Source organism: Conger conger, chromosome 12, assembly GCF_963514075.1.
Source record: "Conger conger chromosome 12, fConCon1.1, whole genome shotgun sequence".
In the NCBI taxonomy this organism is placed as follows: domain Eukaryota; kingdom Metazoa; phylum Chordata; class Actinopteri; order Anguilliformes; family Congridae; genus Conger; species Conger conger.
Genome location: NC_083771.1, coordinates 16907032 through 16925300, shown reverse-complemented (window position 1 = coordinate 16925300; position 18269 = coordinate 16907032).

Below are 18269 nucleotides of genomic sequence, written 5' to 3'. Positions count from 1 at the left end.
ATAGAGTATCGGCCCACCATCAAACTTTTTCCTTTTGGATGAAATTTGAGTGTTGACTTTCAAGAAATGCACAGTTTGAAAAAATTGTTTCTGAATGCGGGAAAAGTTAAAGGTTTTATAAAGCCGTTATCTAAAGCTCCTAAAGGAGCAGATGGCTACCTTTTGAATATATGATATGGAACCACTCACCATCATACATATTTCATTTGGAAGCAGCTAGTGTGTTCTCTTTTCAAGATATGCTAATTTTCAACTCCTAAGAAACTTAGAGGGCCAAAGCTTGAAATCGTCATATATCTATTTCACAAGCTCTGAATGCGGTTTCTGGCAAATGGGCTTACTCCTGATAGAGTATCGGCCCACCATCAAACCTTTTCCTTTTGGATGAAATTTGAGTGTTGACTTTCAAGAAATGCACAGTTTGAAAAACTTTGTTTCTGAATGCGGGAAAACGTAAAGGTTTTATAAAGCCTATATCTAAAGGTCCTAAAGGAGCAGATGGCTACCTTTTGAATATATGATATGGAACCACTCACCATCATACATATTTCATTTGGAAGCAGCTAGTGTATTCTCTTTTCAAGATATGCTCATTTTCAACTCCTAAGAAACTTAGAGTGCCAAAGCTTGAAATCGTCATATATGTATTTCACAAGCTCTGAATGCGGTTTCATGAAAATGGGCATACCCCTGATAGAGTATCGGCTCACCATCAAACCTTTTCGTTTTGGATGAAATTTGAGTGTTGACTTTCAAGAAATGCACATTTTGAAAAACTTTGTTTCTGAATGCGGGAAAAGGTAAAGGTTTTATAAAGCCAATATCTAAAGCTCCTAAAGGAGCAGATGGCTACCTTTTGAATATATGATATGGAACCACTCACCATCATACATATTTCATTTGGAAGCAGCTAGTGTATTCTCTTTTCAAGATATGCTCATTTTCAACTCCTAAGAAACTTAGTGCCAAAGCTTGAAATCGTCATATATCTATTTCACAAGCTCTGAATGCGGTTTCTGGCAAATGGGCTTACTCCTGATAGAGTATCGGCCCACCATCAAACTTTTTCCTTTTGGATGAAATTTGAGTGTTGACTTTCAAGAAATGCACAGTTTGAAAAACTTTGTTTCTGAATGCGGCAAAACGTAAAGGTTTTATAAAGCCTATATCTAAAGCTCCTAAAGGAGCAGATGGCTACCTTTTGAATATAAGATATGGAACCACTCACCATCATACATATTTCATTTGGAAGCAGCTAGTGTATTCTCTTTTCAAGATATGCTCATTTTCAACTCCTAAGAAACTTAGAGTGCCAAAGCTTGAAATCGTCATATATGTATTTCACAAGCTCTGAATGCGGTTTCTAGCAAATGGCAATAATCCTGATAGAGTATCGGCCCACCATCAAACTTTTTCCTTTTGGATGAAATTTGAGTGTTGACTTTCAAGAAATGCACAGTTTGAAAAACTTGTTTCTGAATGCGGGAAAAGTTAAAGGTTTTATAAAGCCTTTATCTAAAGCTCCTAAAGGAGCAGATGGCTACCTTTTGAATATATGATATGGAACCACTCACCATCATACATATTTCATTTGGAAGCAGCTAGTGTATTCTCTTTTCAAGATATGCTCATTTTCAACTCCTAAGAAACTTAGAGTGCCAAAGCTTGAAATCGTCATATATCTATTTCACAAGCTCTGAATGCGGTTTCTGGCAAATGGGCTTACTCCTGATAGAGTATCGGCCCACCATCAAACTTTTTCCTTTTGGATGAAATTTGAGTGTTGACTTTCAAGAAATGCACAGTTTGAAAAACTTTGTTTCTGAATGCGGCAAAACGTAAAGGTTTTATAAAGCCTATATCTAAAGCTCCTAAAGGAGCAGATGGCTACCTTTTGAATATATGATATGGAACCACTCACCATCATACATATTTCATTTGGAAGCAGCTAGTGTATTCTCTTTTCAAGATATGCTCATTTTCAACTCCTAAGAAACTTAGAGTGCCAAAGCTTGAAATCGTCATATATGTATTTCACAAGCTCTGAATGCGGTTTCTGGCAATTGGGCATACCCCTGATAGATTATCGGCCCGCCATCAAACCTTTTCCTTTTGGATGAAATTTGAGTGTTGACTTTCAAGAAATGCACAGTTTGAAAAACTTTGTTTCTGAATGCTGGAAAAGTTAAAGGTTTTATTAAGCCTTTATCTATAGCTCCTAAAGGAGCAGATGGCTACCTTTTGAATATATGATATGGAACCACTCACCATCATACATATTTCATTTGGAAGCAGCTAGTGTATTCTCTTTTCAAGATATGCTAATTTTCAACTCCTAAGAAACTTAGAGGGCCAAAGCTTGAAATCGTCATATATCTATTTCACAAGCTCTGAATGCGGTTTCTGGCAAATGGGCTTACTCCTGATAGAGTATCGGCACACCATCAAACCTTTTCCTTTTGGATGAAATTTGAGTGTTGACTTTCAAGAAATGCACAGTTTGAAAAACTTTGTTTCTGAATGCGGGAAAACGTAAAGGTTTTATAAAGCCTATATCTAAAGCTCCTAAAGGAGCAGATGGCTACCTTTTGAATATATGATATGGAACCACTCACCATCATACATATTTCATTTGGAAGCAGCTAGTGTATTCTCTTTTCAAGATATGCTCATTTTCAACTCCTAAGAAACTTAGAGTGCCAAAGCTTGAAATCGTCATATATGTATTTCACAAGCTCTGAATGCGGTTTCTGGCAAATGGGCATACCCCTGATAGAGTATCGGCCCACCATCAAACTTTTTCCTTTTGGATGAAATTTGAGTGTTGACTTTCAAGAAATGCACAGTTTGAAAAAATTGTTTCTGAATGCGGGAAAAGTTAAAGGTTTTATAAAGCCGTTATCTAAAGCTCCTAAAGGAGCAGATTGCTACCTTTTGAATATATGATATGGAACCACTCACCATCATACATATTTCATTTGGAAGCAGCTAGTGTGTTCTCTTTTCAAGATATGCTAATTTTCAACTCCTAAGAAACTTAGAGGGCCAAAGCTTGAAATCGTCATATATCTATTTCACAAGCTCTGAATGCGGTTTCTGGCAAATGGGCTTACTCCTGATAGAGTATCGGCCCACCATCAAACCTTTTCCTTTTGGATGAAATTTGAGTGTTGACTTTCAAGAAATGCACATTTTGAAAAACTTTGTTTCTGAATGCGGGAAAAGGTAAAGGTTTTATAAAGCCAATATCTAAAGCTCCTAAAGGAGCAGATGGCTACCTTTTGAATATATGATATGGAACCACTCACCATCATACATATTTCATTTGGAAGCAGCTAGTGTATTCTCTTTTCAAGATATGCTCATTTTCAACTCCTAAGAAACTTAGAGTGCCAAAGCTTGAAATCGTCATATATGTATTTCACAAGCTCTGAATGCGGTTTCTAGCAAATGGCCATAATCCTGATAGATTATCGGCTCGCCATCAAACCTTTTCTTTTTGGATGAAATTTGAGTGTTGACTTTCAAAAAATGCACAGTTTGAAAAACTTGTTTCTGAATGCGGGAAAAGTTAAAGGTTTTACAAAGCCTTTATCTAAAGCTCCTAAAGGAGCAGATGGCTACCTTTTGAATATATGATATGGAACCACTCACCATCATACATATTTCATTTGGAAGCAGCTAGTGTATTCTCTTTTCAATATATGCTCATTTTCAACTCCTAAGAAACTTAGAGTGCCAAAGCTTGAAATCGTCATATATCTATTTCACAAGCTCTGAATGCGGTTTCTAGCAAATGGCCATAATCCTGATAGAGTATCGGCCCACCATCAAACCTTTTCCTTTTGGATGAAATTTGAGTGTTGACTTTCAAGAAATGCACAGTTTGAAAAACTTGTTTCTGAATGCGGGAAAAGTTAAAGGTTTTATAAAGCCTTTATCTAAAGCTCCTAAAGGAGCAGATGGCTACCTTTTGAATATATGATATGGAACCACTCACCATCATACATATTTCATTTGGAAGCAGCTAGTGTATTCTCTTTTCAAGATATGCTAATTTTCAACTCCTAAGAAACTTAGAGGGCCAAAGCTTGAAATCGTCATATATCTATTTCACAAGCTCTGAATGCGGTTTCTGGCAAATGGGCTTACTCCTGATAGAGTATCGGCCCACCATCAAACCTTTTCCTTTTGGATGAAATTTGAGTGTTGACTTTCAAGAAATGCACAGTTTGAAAAACTTTGTTTCTGAATGCTGGAAAACGTAAAGGTTTTATAAAGCCTATATCTAAAGCTCCTAAAGGAGCAGATGGCTACCTTTTGAATATATGATATGGAACCACTCACCATCATACATATTTCATTTGGAAGCAGCTAGTGTATTCTCTTTTCAAGATATGCTCATTTTCAACTCCTAAGAAACTTAGAGTGCCAAAGCTTGAAATCGTCATATATGTATTTCACAAGCTCTGAATGCGGTTTCTGGCAATTGGGCATACCCCTGATAGATTATCGGCCCGCCATCAAACCTTTTCCTTTTGGATGAAATTTGAGTGTTGACTTTCAAGAAATGCACAGTTTGAAAAACTTTGTTTCTGAATGCTGGAAAAGTTAAAGGTTTTATAAAGCCTTTATCTATAGCTCCTAAAGGAGCAGATGGCTACCTTTTGAATATATGATATGGAACCACTCACCATCATACATATTTCATTTGGAAGCAGCTAGTGCAGCTAGTCTCTTTTCAAGATATGCTCATTTTTAACTCCTAAGAAACTTAGAGTGCCAAAGCTTGAAATCGTCATATATCTATTTCACATGCTCTGAATGCGGTTTCTAGCAAATGGCCATAATCCTGATAGAGTATCGGCCCACCATCAAACCTTTTCCTTTTGGATGAAATTTGAGTGTTGACTTTCAAGAAATGCACAGTTTGAAAAACTTTGTTTCTGAATGCGGGAAAACGTAAAGGTTTTATAAAGCCTATATCTAAAGGTCCTGAATGAGCAGATGGCTACCTTTTGAATATAAGTTATGGAACCACTCACCATCATACATATTTCATTTGGAAGCAGCTAGTGTATTCTCTTTTCAAGATATGCTCATTTTCAACTCCTAAGAAACTTAGAGTGCCAAAGCTTGAAATCGTCATATATCTATTTCACAAGCTCTGAATGCGGTTTCTTGCAAATGGCCATACTCCTGATAGAGTATCGGCCCACCATCAAACCTTTTCCTTTTGGATGAAATTTGAGTGTTGACTTTCAAGAAATGCACAGTTTGAAAAACTTGTTTCTGAATGCGGGAAAAGTTAAAGGTTTTATAAAGCCTATATCTAAAGCTCCTAAAGGAGCAGATGGCTACCTTTTGAATATATGATATGGAACCACTCACCATCATACATATTTCATTTGGAAGCAGCTAGTGTATTCTCTTTTCAAGATATGCTCATTTTCAACTCCTAAGAAACTTAGAGTGCCAAAGCTTGAAATCGTCATATATCTATTTCACATGCTCTGAATGCGGTTTCTAGCAAATGGCCATAATCCTGATAGAGTATCGGCCCACCATCAAACCTTTTCCTTTTGGATGAAATTTGAGTGTTGACTTTCAAGAAATGCACAGTTTGAAAAACTTTGTTTCTGAATGCGGGAAAACGTAAAGGTTTTATAAAGCCTATATCTAAAGGTCCTGAAGGAGCAGATGGCTACCTTTTGAATATAAGTTATGGAACCACTCACCATCATACATATTTCATTTGGAAGCAGCTAGTGTATTCTCTTTTCAAGATATGCTCATTTTCAACTCCTAAGAAACTTAGAGTGCCAAAGCTTGAAATCGTCATATATCTATTTCACAAGCTCTGAATGCGGTTTCTTGCAAATGGCCATACTCCTGATAGAGTATCGGCCCACCATCAAACCTTTTCCTTTTGGATGAAATTTGAGTGTTGACTTTCAAGAAATGCACAGTTTGAAAAACTTGTTTCTGAATGCGGGAAAAGTTAAAGGTTTTATAAAGCCTATATCTAAAGCTCCTAAAGGAGCAGATGGCTACCTTTTGAATATATGATATGGAACCACTCACCATCATACATATTTCATTTGGAAGCAGCTAGTGTATTCTCTTTTCAAGATATGCTCATTTTCAACTCCTAAGAAACTTAGAGTGCCAAAGCTTGAAATCGTCATATATGTATTTCACAAGCTCTGAATGCGGTTATTGGCAAATGGGCATACCCCTGATAGAGTATCGGCCCACCATCAAACCTTTTCCTTTTGGATGAAATTTGAGTGTTGACTTTCAAATGCACAGTTTGAAAAACTTTGTGTCTGAGTGCGGGAAAAGGTAAAGGTTTTATAAAGCCTATATCTAAAGCTCCTAAAGGAGCAGATGGCTACCTTTTGAATATATGATATGGAACCACTCACCATCATACATATTTCATTTGGAAGCAGCTAGTGTATTCTCTTTTCAAGATATGCCCATTTTCAACTCCTAAGAAACTTACAAAGCTTGAAATCTTCATATATGTATTTCACAAGCTCTGAATGCGGTTATTGGCAAATGGGCATACCCCTGATAGAGTATCGGCCCACCATCAAACCTTTTCCTTTTGGATGAAATTTGAGTGTTGACTTTCAAAAAATGCACAGTTTGAAAAACTTGTTTCTGAATGCGGGAAAAGTTAAAGGTTTTACAAAGCCTTTATCTATAGCTCCTAAAGGAGCAGATGGCTACCTTTTGAATATAAGATATGGAACCACTCACCATCATACATATTTCATTTGGAAGCAGCTAGTGTATTCTCTTTTCAAGATATGCTCATTTTCAACTCCTAAGAAACTTAGAGTGCCAAAGCTTGAAATCGTCATATATGTATTTCACAAGCTCTGAATGCGGTTTCTAGCAAATGGCCATAATCCTGATAGATTATCGGCTCGCCATCAAACCTTTTCTTTTTGAATGAAATTTGAGTGTTGACTTTCAAGAAATGCACAGTTTGAGAAACTTTGTTTCTGAATGCGGGAAAAGGTAAAGGTTTTATAAAGCCTTTATCTATAGCTCCTAAAGGAGCAGATGGCTACCTTTTGAATATAAGTTATGGAACCACTCACCATCAAACATATTTCATTTGGAAGCAGCTAGTGTATTCTCTTTTCAAGATATGCTCATTTTCAACTCCAAAGAAACTTACAGTGCCAAAGCTTGAAATCGTCATATATGTATTTCACAAGCTCTGAATGCGGTTTCATGCAAATGGGCATACCCCTGATAGAGTATCGGCTCAACATCAAACCTTTTCTTTTTGGATGAAATTTGAGTGTTGACTTTCAAGAAATGCACATTTTGAAAAACTTTGTTTCTGAATGCGGGAAAAGGTAAAGGTTTTATAAAGCCAATATCTAAAGCTCCTAAAGGAGCAGATGGCTACCTTTTGAATATATGATATGGAACCACTCACCATCATACATATTTCATTTGGAAGCAGCTAGTGTATTCTCTTTTCAAGATATGCTCATTTTTAACTCCTAAGAAACTTAGAGTGCCAAAGCTTGAAATCGTCATATATCTATTTCACAAGCTCTGAATGCGGTTTCTAGCAAATGGCCATAATCCTGATAGAGTATCGGCCCACCATCAAACCTTTTCCTTTTGGATGAAATTTGAGTGTTGACTTTCAAAAAATGCACAGTTTGAAAAACTTGTTTCTGAATGCGGGAAAAGTTAAAGGTTTTACAAAGCCTTTATCTATAGCTCCTAAAGGAGCAGATGGCTACCTTTTGAATATATGATATGGAACCACTCACCATCATACATATTTCATTTGGAAGCAGCTAGTGTATTCTCTTTTCAAGAAATGCTCATTTTCAACTCCTAAGAAATTTAGAGTGCCAAAGCTTGAAATCGTCATATATGTATTTCACAAGCTCTGAATGCGGTTTCTAGCAAATGGCCATAATCCTGATAGAGTATCGGCCCACCATCAAACTTTTTCCTTTTGGATGAAATTTGAGTGTTGACTTTCAAGAAATGCACAGTTTGAAAAACTTGTTTCTGAATGCGGGAAAAGTTAAAGGTTTTATAAAGCCTTTATCTAAAGCTCCTAAAGGAGCAGATGGCTACCTTTTGAATATATGATATGGAACCACTCACCATCATACATATTTCATTTGGAAGCAGCTAGTGTATTCTCTTTTCAAGATATGCTCATTTTCAACTCCTAAGAAACTTAGAGTGCCAAAGCTTGAAATCGTCATATATCTATTTCACAAGCTCTGAATGCGGTTTCTGGCAAATGGGCTTACTCCTGATAGAGTATCGGCCCACCATCAAACTTTTTCCTTTTGGATGAAATTTGAGTGTTGACTTTCAAGAAATGCACAGTTTGAAAAACTTTGTTTCTGAATGCGGCAAAACGTAAAGGTTTTATAAAGCCTATATCTAAAGCTCCTAAAGGAGCAGATGGCTACCTTTTGAATATATGATATGGAACCACTCACCATCATTCATATTTCATTTGGAAGCAGCTAGTGTATTCTCTTTTCAAGATATGCTCATTTTCAACTCCTAAGAAACTTAGAGTGCCAAAGCTTGAAATCGTCATATATGTATTTCACAAGCTCTGAATGCGGTTTCTGGCAATTGGGCATACCCCTGATAGATTATCGGCCCGCCATCAAACCTTTTCCTTTTGGATGAAATTTGAGTGTTGACTTTCAAGAAATGCACAGTTTGAAAAACTTTGTTTCTGAATGCTGGAAAAGTTAAAGGTTTTATAAAGCCTTTATCTATAGCTCCTAAAGGAGCAGATGGCTACCTTTTGAATATATGATATGGAACCACTCACCATCATACATATTTCATTTGGAAGCAGCTAGTGTATTCTCTTTTCAAGATATGCTCATTTTTAACTCCTAAGAAACTTAGAGTGCCAAAGCTTGAAATCGTCATATATCTATTTCACAAGCTCTGAATGCGGTTTCTAGCAAATGGCCATAATCCTGATAGAGTATCGGCCCACCATCAAACCTTTTCCTTTTGGATGAAATTTGAGTGTTGACTTTCAAAAAATGCACAGTTTGAAAAACTTGTTTCTGAATGCGGGAAAAGTTAAAGGTTTTACAAAGCCTTTATCTATAGCTCCTAAAGGAGCAGATGGCTACCTTTTGAATATATGATATGGAACCACTCACCATCATACATATTTCATTTGGAAGCAGCTAGTGTATTCTCTTTTCAAGATATGCTCATTTTCAACTCCTAAGAAACTTAGAGTGCCAAAGCTTGAAATCGTCATATATCTATTTCACAAGCTCTGAATGCGGTTTCTGGCAAATGGGCTTACTCCTGATAGAGTATCGGCCCACCATCAAACTTTTTCCTTTTGGATGAAATTTGAGTGTTGACTTTCAAGAAATGCACAGTTTGAAAAACTTTGTTTCTGAATGCGGCAAAACGTAAAGGTTTTATAAAGCCTATATCTAAAGCTCCTAAAGGAGCAGATGGCTACCTTTTGAATATATGATATGAAACCACTCACCATCATTCATATTTCATTTGGAAGCAGCTAGTGTATTCTCTTTTCAAGATATGCTCATTTTCAACTCCTAAGAAACTTAGAGTGCCAAAGCTTGAAATCGTCATATATGTATTTCACAAGCTCTGAATGCGGTTTCTGGCAATTGGGCATACCCCTGATAGATTATCGGCCCGCCATCAAACCTTTTCCTTTTGGATGAAATTTGAGTGTTGACTTTCAAGAAATGCACAGTTTGAAAAACTTTGTTTCTGAATGCTGGAAAAGTTAAAGGTTTTATAAAGCCTTTATCTATAGCTCCTAAAGGAGCAGATGGCTACCTTTTGAATATATGATATGGAACCACTCACCATCATACATATTTCATTTGGAAGCAGCTAGTGTATTCTCTTTTCAAGATATGCTCATTTTTAACTCCTAAGAAACTTAGAGTGCCAAAGCTTGAAATCGTCATATATCTATTTCACAAGCTCTGAATGCGGTTTCTAGCAAATGGCCATAATCCTGATAGAGTATCGGCCCACCATCAAACCTTTTCCTTTTGGATGAAATTTGAGTGTTGACTTTCAAAAAATGCACAGTTTGAAAAACTTGTTTCTGAATGCGGGAAAAGTTAAAGGTTTTACAAAGCCTTTATCTATAGCTCCTAAAGGAGCAGATGGCTACCTTTTGAATATATGATATGGAACCACTCACCATCATACATATTTCATTTGGAAGCAGCTAGTGTATTCTCTTTTCAAGATATGCTCATTTTCAACTCCAAAGAAACTTACAGTGCCAAAGCTTGAAATCGTCATATATGTATTTCACAAGCTCTGAATGCGGTTTCATGCAAATGGGCATACCCCTGATAGAGTATCGGCTCAACATAAAACCTTTTCCTTTTGGATGAAATTTGAGTGTTGACTTTCAAAAAATGCACAGTTTGAAAAACTTGTTTCTGAATGCGGGAAAAGTTAAAGGTTTTACAAAGCCTTTATCTATAGCTCCTAAAGGAGCAGATGGCTACCTTTTGAATATAAGATATGGAACCACTCACCATCATACATATTTCATTTGGAAGCAGCTAGTGTATTCTCTTTTCAAGATATGCTCATTTTCAACTCCTAAGAAACTTAGAGTGCCAAAGCTTGAAATCGTCATATATGTATTTCACAAGCTCTGAATGCGGTTTCTAGCAAATGGCCATAATCCTGATAGATTATCGGCTCGCCATCAAACCTTTTCTTTTTGGATGAAATTTGAGTGTTGACTTTCAAGAAATGCACAGTTTGAGAAACTTTGTTTCTGAATGCGGGAAAAGGTAAAGGTTTTATAAAGCCTTTATCTATAGCTCCTAAAGGAGCAGATGGCTACCTTTTGAATATAAGTTATGGAACCACTCACCATCAAACATATTTCATTTGGAAGCAGCTAGTGTATTCTCTTTTCAAGATATGCTCATTTTCAACTCCAAAGAAACTTACAGTGCCAAAGCTTGAAATCGTCATATATGTATTTCACAAGCTCTGAATGCGGTTTCATGCAAATGGGCATACCCCTGATAGAGTATCGGCTCAACATCAAACCTTTTCTTTTTGGATGAAATTTGAGTGTTGACTTTCAAGAAATGCACATTTTGAAAAACTTTGTTTCTGAATGCGGGAAAAGGTAAAGGTTTTATAAAGCCAATATCTAAAGCTCCTAAAGGAGCAGATGGCTACCTTTTGAATATATGATATGGAACCACTCACCATCATACATATTTCATTTGGAAGCAGCTAGTGTATTCTCTTTTCAAGATATGCTCATTTTTAACTCCTAAGAAACTTAGAGTGCCAAAGCTTGAAATCGTCATATATCTATTTCACAAGCTCTGAATGCGGTTTCTAGCAAATGGCCATAATCCTGATAGAGTATCGGCCCACCATCAAACCTTTTCCTTTTGGATGAAATTTGAGTGTTGACTTTCAAAAAATGCACAGTTTGAAAAACTTGTTTCTGAATGCGGGAAAAGTTAAAGGTTTTACAAAGCCTTTATCTATAGCTCCTAAAGGAGCAGATGGCTACCTTTTGAATATATGATATGGAACCACTCACCATCATACATATTTCATTTGGAAGCAGCTAGTGTATTCTCTTTTCAAGATATGCTCATTTTCAACTCCTAAGAAATTTAGAGTGCCAAAGCTTGAAATCGTCATATATGTATTTCACAAGCTCTGAATGCGGTTTCTAGCAAATGGCCATAATCCTGATAGAGTATCGGCCCACCATCAAACTTTTTCCTTTTGGATGAAATTTGAGTGTTGACTTTCAAGAAATGCACAGTTTGAAAAACTTGTTTCTGAATGCGGGAAAAGTTAAAGGTTTTATAAAGCCTTTATCTAAAGCTCCTAAAGGAGCAGATGGCTACCTTTTGAATATATGATATGGAACCACTCACCATCATACATATTTCATTTGGAAGCAGCTAGTGTATTCTCTTTTCAAGATATGCTCATTTTCAACTCCTAAGAAATTTAGAGTGCCAAAGCTTGAAATCGTCATATATGTATTTCACAAGCTCTGAATGCGGTTTCTAGCAAATGGCCATAATCCTGATAGAGTATCGGCCCACCATCAAACTTTTTCCTTTTGGATGAAATTTGAGTGTTGACTTTCAAGAAATGCACAGTTTGAAAAACTTGTTTCTGAATGCGGGAAAAGTTAAAGGTTTTATAAAGCCTTTATCTAAAGCTCCTAAAGGAGCAGATGGCTACCTTTTGAATATATGATATGGAACCACTCACCATCATACATATTTCATTTGGAAGCAGCTAGTGTATTCTCTTTTCAAGATATGCTCATTTTCAACTCCTAAGAAACTTAGAGTGCCAAAGCTTGAAATCGTCATATATCTATTTCACAAGCTCTGAATGCGGTTTCTGGCAAATGGGCTTACTCCTGATAGAGTATCGGCCCACCATCAAACTTTTTCCTTTTGGATGAAATTTGAGTGTTGACTTTCAAGAAATGCACAGTTTGAAAAACTTTGTTTCTGAATGCGGCAAAACGTAAAGGTTTTATAAAGCCTATATCTAAAGCTCCTAAAGGAGCAGATGGCTACCTTTTGAATATATGATATGGAACCACTCACCATCATTCATATTTCATTTGGAAGCAGCTAGTGTATTCTCTTTTCAAGATATGCTCATTTTCAACTCCTAAGAAACTTAGAGTGCCAAAGCTTGAAATCGTCATATATGTATTTCACAAGCTCTGAATGCGGTTTCTGGCAATTGGGCATACCCCTGATAGATTATCGGCCCGCCATCAAACCTTTTCCTTTTGGATGAAATTTGAGTGTTGACTTTCAAGAAATGCACAGTTTGAAAAACTTTGTTTCTGAATGCTGGAAAAGTTAAAGGTTTTATAAAGCCTTTATCTATAGCTCCTAAAGGAGCAGATGGCTACCTTTTGAATATATGATATGGAACCACTCACCATCATACATATTTCATTTGGAAGCAGCTAGTGTATTCTCTTTTCAAGATATGCTCATTTTTAACTCCTAAGAAACTTAGAGTGCCAAAGCTTGAAATCGTCATATATCTATTTCACAAGCTCTGAATGCGGTTTCTAGCAAATGGCCATAATCCTGATAGAGTATCGGCCCACCATCAAACCTTTTCCTTTTGGATGAAATTTGAGTGTTGACTTTCAAAAAATGCACAGTTTGAAAAACTTGTTTCTGAATGCGGGAAAAGTTAAAGGTTTTACAAAGCCTTTATCTATAGCTCCTAAAGGAGCAGATGGCTACCTTTTGAATATATGATATGGAACCACTCACCATCATACATATTTCATTTGGAAGCAGCTAGTGTATTCTCTTTTCAAGATATGCTCATTTTCAACTCCTGAGAAACTTAGAGTGCCAAAGCTTGAAATCGTCATATATCTATTTCACAAGCTCTGAATGCGGTTTCTGGCAAATGGGCTTACTCCTGATAGAGTATCGGCCCACCATCAAACTTTTTCCTTTTGGATGAAATTTGAGTGTTGACTTTCAAGAAATGCACAGTTTGAAAAACTTTGTTTCTGAATGCGGCAAAACGTAAAGGTTTTATAAAGCCTATATCTAAAGCTCCTAAAGGAGCAGATGGCTACCTTTTGAATATATGATATGGAACCACTCACCATCATTCATATTTCATTTGGAAGCAGCTAGTGTATTCTCTTTTCAAGATATGCTCATTTTCAACTCCTAAGAAACTTAGAGTGCCAAAGCTTGAAATCGTCATATATGTATTTCACAAGCTCTGAATGCGGTTTCTGGCAATTGGGCATACCCCTGATAGATTATCGGCCCGCCATCAAACCTTTTCCTTTTGGATGAAATTTGAGTGTTGACTTTCAAGAAATGCACAGTTTGAAAAACTTTGTTTCTGAATGCTGGAAAAGTTAAAGGTTTTATAAAGCCTTTATCTATAGCTCCTAAAGGAGCAGATGGCTACCTTTTGAATATATGATATGGAACCACTCACCATCATACATATTTCATTTGGAAGCAGCTAGTGTATTCTCTTTTCAAGATATGCTCATTTTTAACTCCTAAGAAACTTAGAGTGCCAAAGCTTGAAATCGTCATATATCTATTTCACAAGCTCTGAATGCGGTTTCTAGCAAATGGCCATAATCCTGATAGAGTATCGGCCCACCATCAAACCTTTTCCTTTTGGATGAAATTTGAGTGTTGACTTTCAAAAAATGCACAGTTTGAAAAACTTGTTTCTGAATGCGGGAAAAGTTAAAGGTTTTACAAAGCCTTTATCTATAGCTCCTAAAGGAGCAGATGGCTACCTTTTGAATATATGATATGGAACCACTCACCATCATACATATTTCATTTGGAAGCAGCTAGTGTATTCTCTTTTCAAGATATGCTCATTTTCAACTCCTAAGAAACTTAGAGTGCCAAAGCTTGAAATCGTCATATATGTATTTCACAAGCTCTGAATGCGGTTATTGGCAAATGGGCATACCCCTGATAGAGTATCGGCCCACCATCAAACCTTTTCCTTTTGGATGAAATTTGAGTGTTGACTTTCAAATGCACAGTTTGAAAAACTTTGTGTCTGAGTGCGGGAAAAGGTAAAGGTTTTATAAAGCCTATATCTAAAGCTCCTAAAGGAGCAGATGGCTACCTTTTGAATATATGATATGGAACCACTCACCATCATACATATTTCATTTGGAAGCAGCTAGTGTATTCTCTTTTCAAGATATGCCCATTTTCAACTCCTAAGAAACTCACAAAGCTTGAAATCTTCATATATGTATTTCACAAGCTCTGAATGCGGTTATTGGCAAATGGGCATACCCCTGATAGAGTATCGGCCCACCATCAAACCTTTTCCTTTTGGATGAAATTTGAGTGTTGACTTTCAAAAAATGCACAGTTTGAAAAACTTGTTTCTGAATGCGGGAAAAGTTAAAGGTTTTACAAAGCCTTTATCTATAGCTCCTAAAGGAGCAGATGGCTACCTTTTGAATATAAGATATGGAACCACTCACCATCATACATATTTCATTTGGAAGCAGCTAGTGTATTCTCTTTTCAAGATATGCTCATTTTCAACTCCTACGAAACTTAGAGTGCCAAAGCTTGAAATCGTCATATATGTATTTCACAAGCTCTGAATGCGGTTTCTAGCAAATGGCCATAATCCTGATAGATTATCGGCTCGCCATCAAACCTTTTCTTTTTGGATGAAATTTGAGTGTTGACTTTCAAGAAATGCACAGTTTGAGAAACTTTGTTTCTGAATGCGGGAAAAGGTAAAGGTTTTATAAAGCCTTTATCTATAGCTCCTAAAGGAGCAGATGGCTACCTTTTGAATATAAGTTATGGAACCACTCACCATCAAACATATTTCATTTGGAAGCAGCTAGTGTATTCTCTTTTCAAGATATGCTCATTTTCAACTCCAAAGAAACTTACAGTGCCAAAGCTTGAAATCGTCATATATGTATTTCACAAGCTCTGAATGCGGTTTCATGCAAATGGGCATACCCCTGATAGAGTATCGGCTCAACATCAAACCTTTTCTTTTTGGATGAAATTTGAGTGTTGACTTTCAAGAAATGCACATTTTGAAAAACTTTGTTTCTGAATGCGGGAAAAGGTAAAGGTTTTATAAAGCCAATATCTAAAGCTCCTAAAGGAGCAGATGGCTACCTTTTGAATATATGATATGGAACCACTCACCATCATACATATTTCATTTGGAAGCAGCTAGTGTATTCTCTTTTCAAGATATGCTCATTTTTAACTCCTAAGAAACTTAGAGTGCCAAAGCTTGAAATCGTCATATATCTATTTCACAAGCTCTGAATGCGGTTTCTAGCAAATGGCCATAATCCTGATAGAGTATCGGCCCACCATCAAACCTTTTCCTTTTGGATGAAATTTGAGTGTTGACTTTCAAAAAATGCACAGTTTGAAAAACTTGTTTCTGAATGCGGGAAAAGTTAAAGGTTTTACAAAGCCTTTATCTATAGCTCCTAAAGGAGCAGATGGCTACCTTTTGAATATATGATATGGAACCACTCACCATCATACATATTTCATTTGGAAGCAGCTAGTGTATTCTCTTTTCAAGATATGCTCATTTTCAACTCCTAAGAAATTTAGAGTGCCAAAGCTTGAAATCGTCATATATGTATTTCACAAGCTCTGAATGCGGTTTCTAGCAAATGGCCATAATCCTGATAGAGTATCGGCCCACCATCAAACTTTTTCCTTTTGGATGAAATTTGAGTGTTGACTTTCAAGAAATGCACAGTTTGAAAAACTTGTTTCTGAATGCGGGAAAAGTTAAAGGTTTTATAAAGCCTTTATCTAAAGCTCCTAAAGGAGCAGATGGCTACCTTTTGAATATATGATATGGAACCACTCACCATCATACATATTTCATTTGGAAGCAGCTAGTGTATTCTCTTTTCAAGATATGCTCATTTTCAACTCCTAAGAAACTTAGAGTGCCAAAGCTTGAAATCGTCATATATCTATTTCACAAGCTCTGAATGCGGTTTCTGGCAAATGGGCTTACTCCTGATAGAGTATCGGCCCACCATCAAACTTTTTCCTTTTGGATGAAATTTGAGTGTTGACTTTCAAGAAATGCACAGTTTGAAAAACTTTGTTTCTGAATGCGGCAAAACGTAAAGGTTTTATAAAGCCTATATCTGAAGCTCCTAAAGGAGCAGATGGCTACCTTTTGAATATATGATATGGAACCACTCACCATCATTCATATTTCATTTGGAAGCAGCTAGTGTATTCTCTTTTCAAGATATGCTCATTTTCAACTCCTAAGAAACTTAGAGTGCCAAAGCTTGAAATCGTCATATATGTATTTCACAAGCTCTGAATGCGGTTTCTGGCAATTGGGCATACCCCTGATAGATTATTGGCCCGCCATCAAACCTTTTCCTTTTGGATGAAATTTGAGTGTTGACTTTCAAGAAATGCACAGTTTGAAAAACTTTGTTTCTGAATGCTGGAAAAGTTAAAGGTTTTATAAAGCCTTTATCTATAGCTCCTAAAGGAGCAGATGGCTACCTTTTGAATATATGATATGGAACCACTCACCATCATACATATTTCATTTGGAAGCAGCTAGTGTATTCTCTTTTCAAGATATGCTCATTTTTAACTCCTAAGAAACTTAGAGTGCCAAAGCTTGAAATCGTCATATATCTATTTCACAAGCTCTGAATGCGGTTTCTAGCAAATGGCCATAATCCTGATAGAGTATCGGCCCACCATCAAACCTTTTCCTTTTGGATGAAATTTGAGTGTTGAATTTCAAAAAATGCACAGTTTGAAAAACTTGTTTCTGAATGCGGGAAAAGTTAAAGGTTTTACAAAGCCTTTATCTATAGCTCCTAAAGGAGCAGATGGCTACCTTTTGAATATATGATATGGAACCACTCACCATCATACATATTTCATTTGGAAGCAGCTAGTGTATTCTCTTTTCAAGATATGCCCATTTTCAACTCCTAAGAAACTCACAAAGTTTTAAATCTTCATATATGTATTTCACAAGCTCTGAATGCGGTTATTGGCAAATGGGCATACCCCTGATAGAGTATCGGCCCACCATCAAACCTTTTCCTTTTGGATGAAATTTGAGTGTTGACTTTCAAAAAATGCACAGTTTGAAAAACTTGTTTCTGAATGCGGGAAAAGTTAAAGGTTTTACAAAGCCTTTATCTATAGCTCCTAAAGGAGCAGATGGCTACCTTTTGAATATAAGATATGGAACCACTCACCATCATACATATTTCATTTGGAAGCAGCTAGTGTATTCTCTTTTCAAGATATGCTCATTTTCAACTCCTAAGAAACTTAGAGTGCCAAAGCTTGAAATCGTCATATATGTATTTCACAAGCTCTGAATGCGGTTTCTAGCAAATGGCCATAATCCTGATAGATTATCGGCTCGCCATCAAACCTTTTCTTTTTGGATGAAATTTGAGTGTTGACTTTCAAGAAATGCACAGTTTGAGAAACTTTGTTTCTGAATGCGGGAAAAGGTAAAGGTTTTATAAAGCCTTTATCTATAGCTCCTAAAGGAGCAGATGGCTACCTTTTGAATATAAGTTATGGAACCACTCACCATCAAACATATTTCATTTGGAAGCAGCTAGTGTATTCTCTTTTCAAGATATGCTCATTTTCAACTCCAAAGAAACTTAC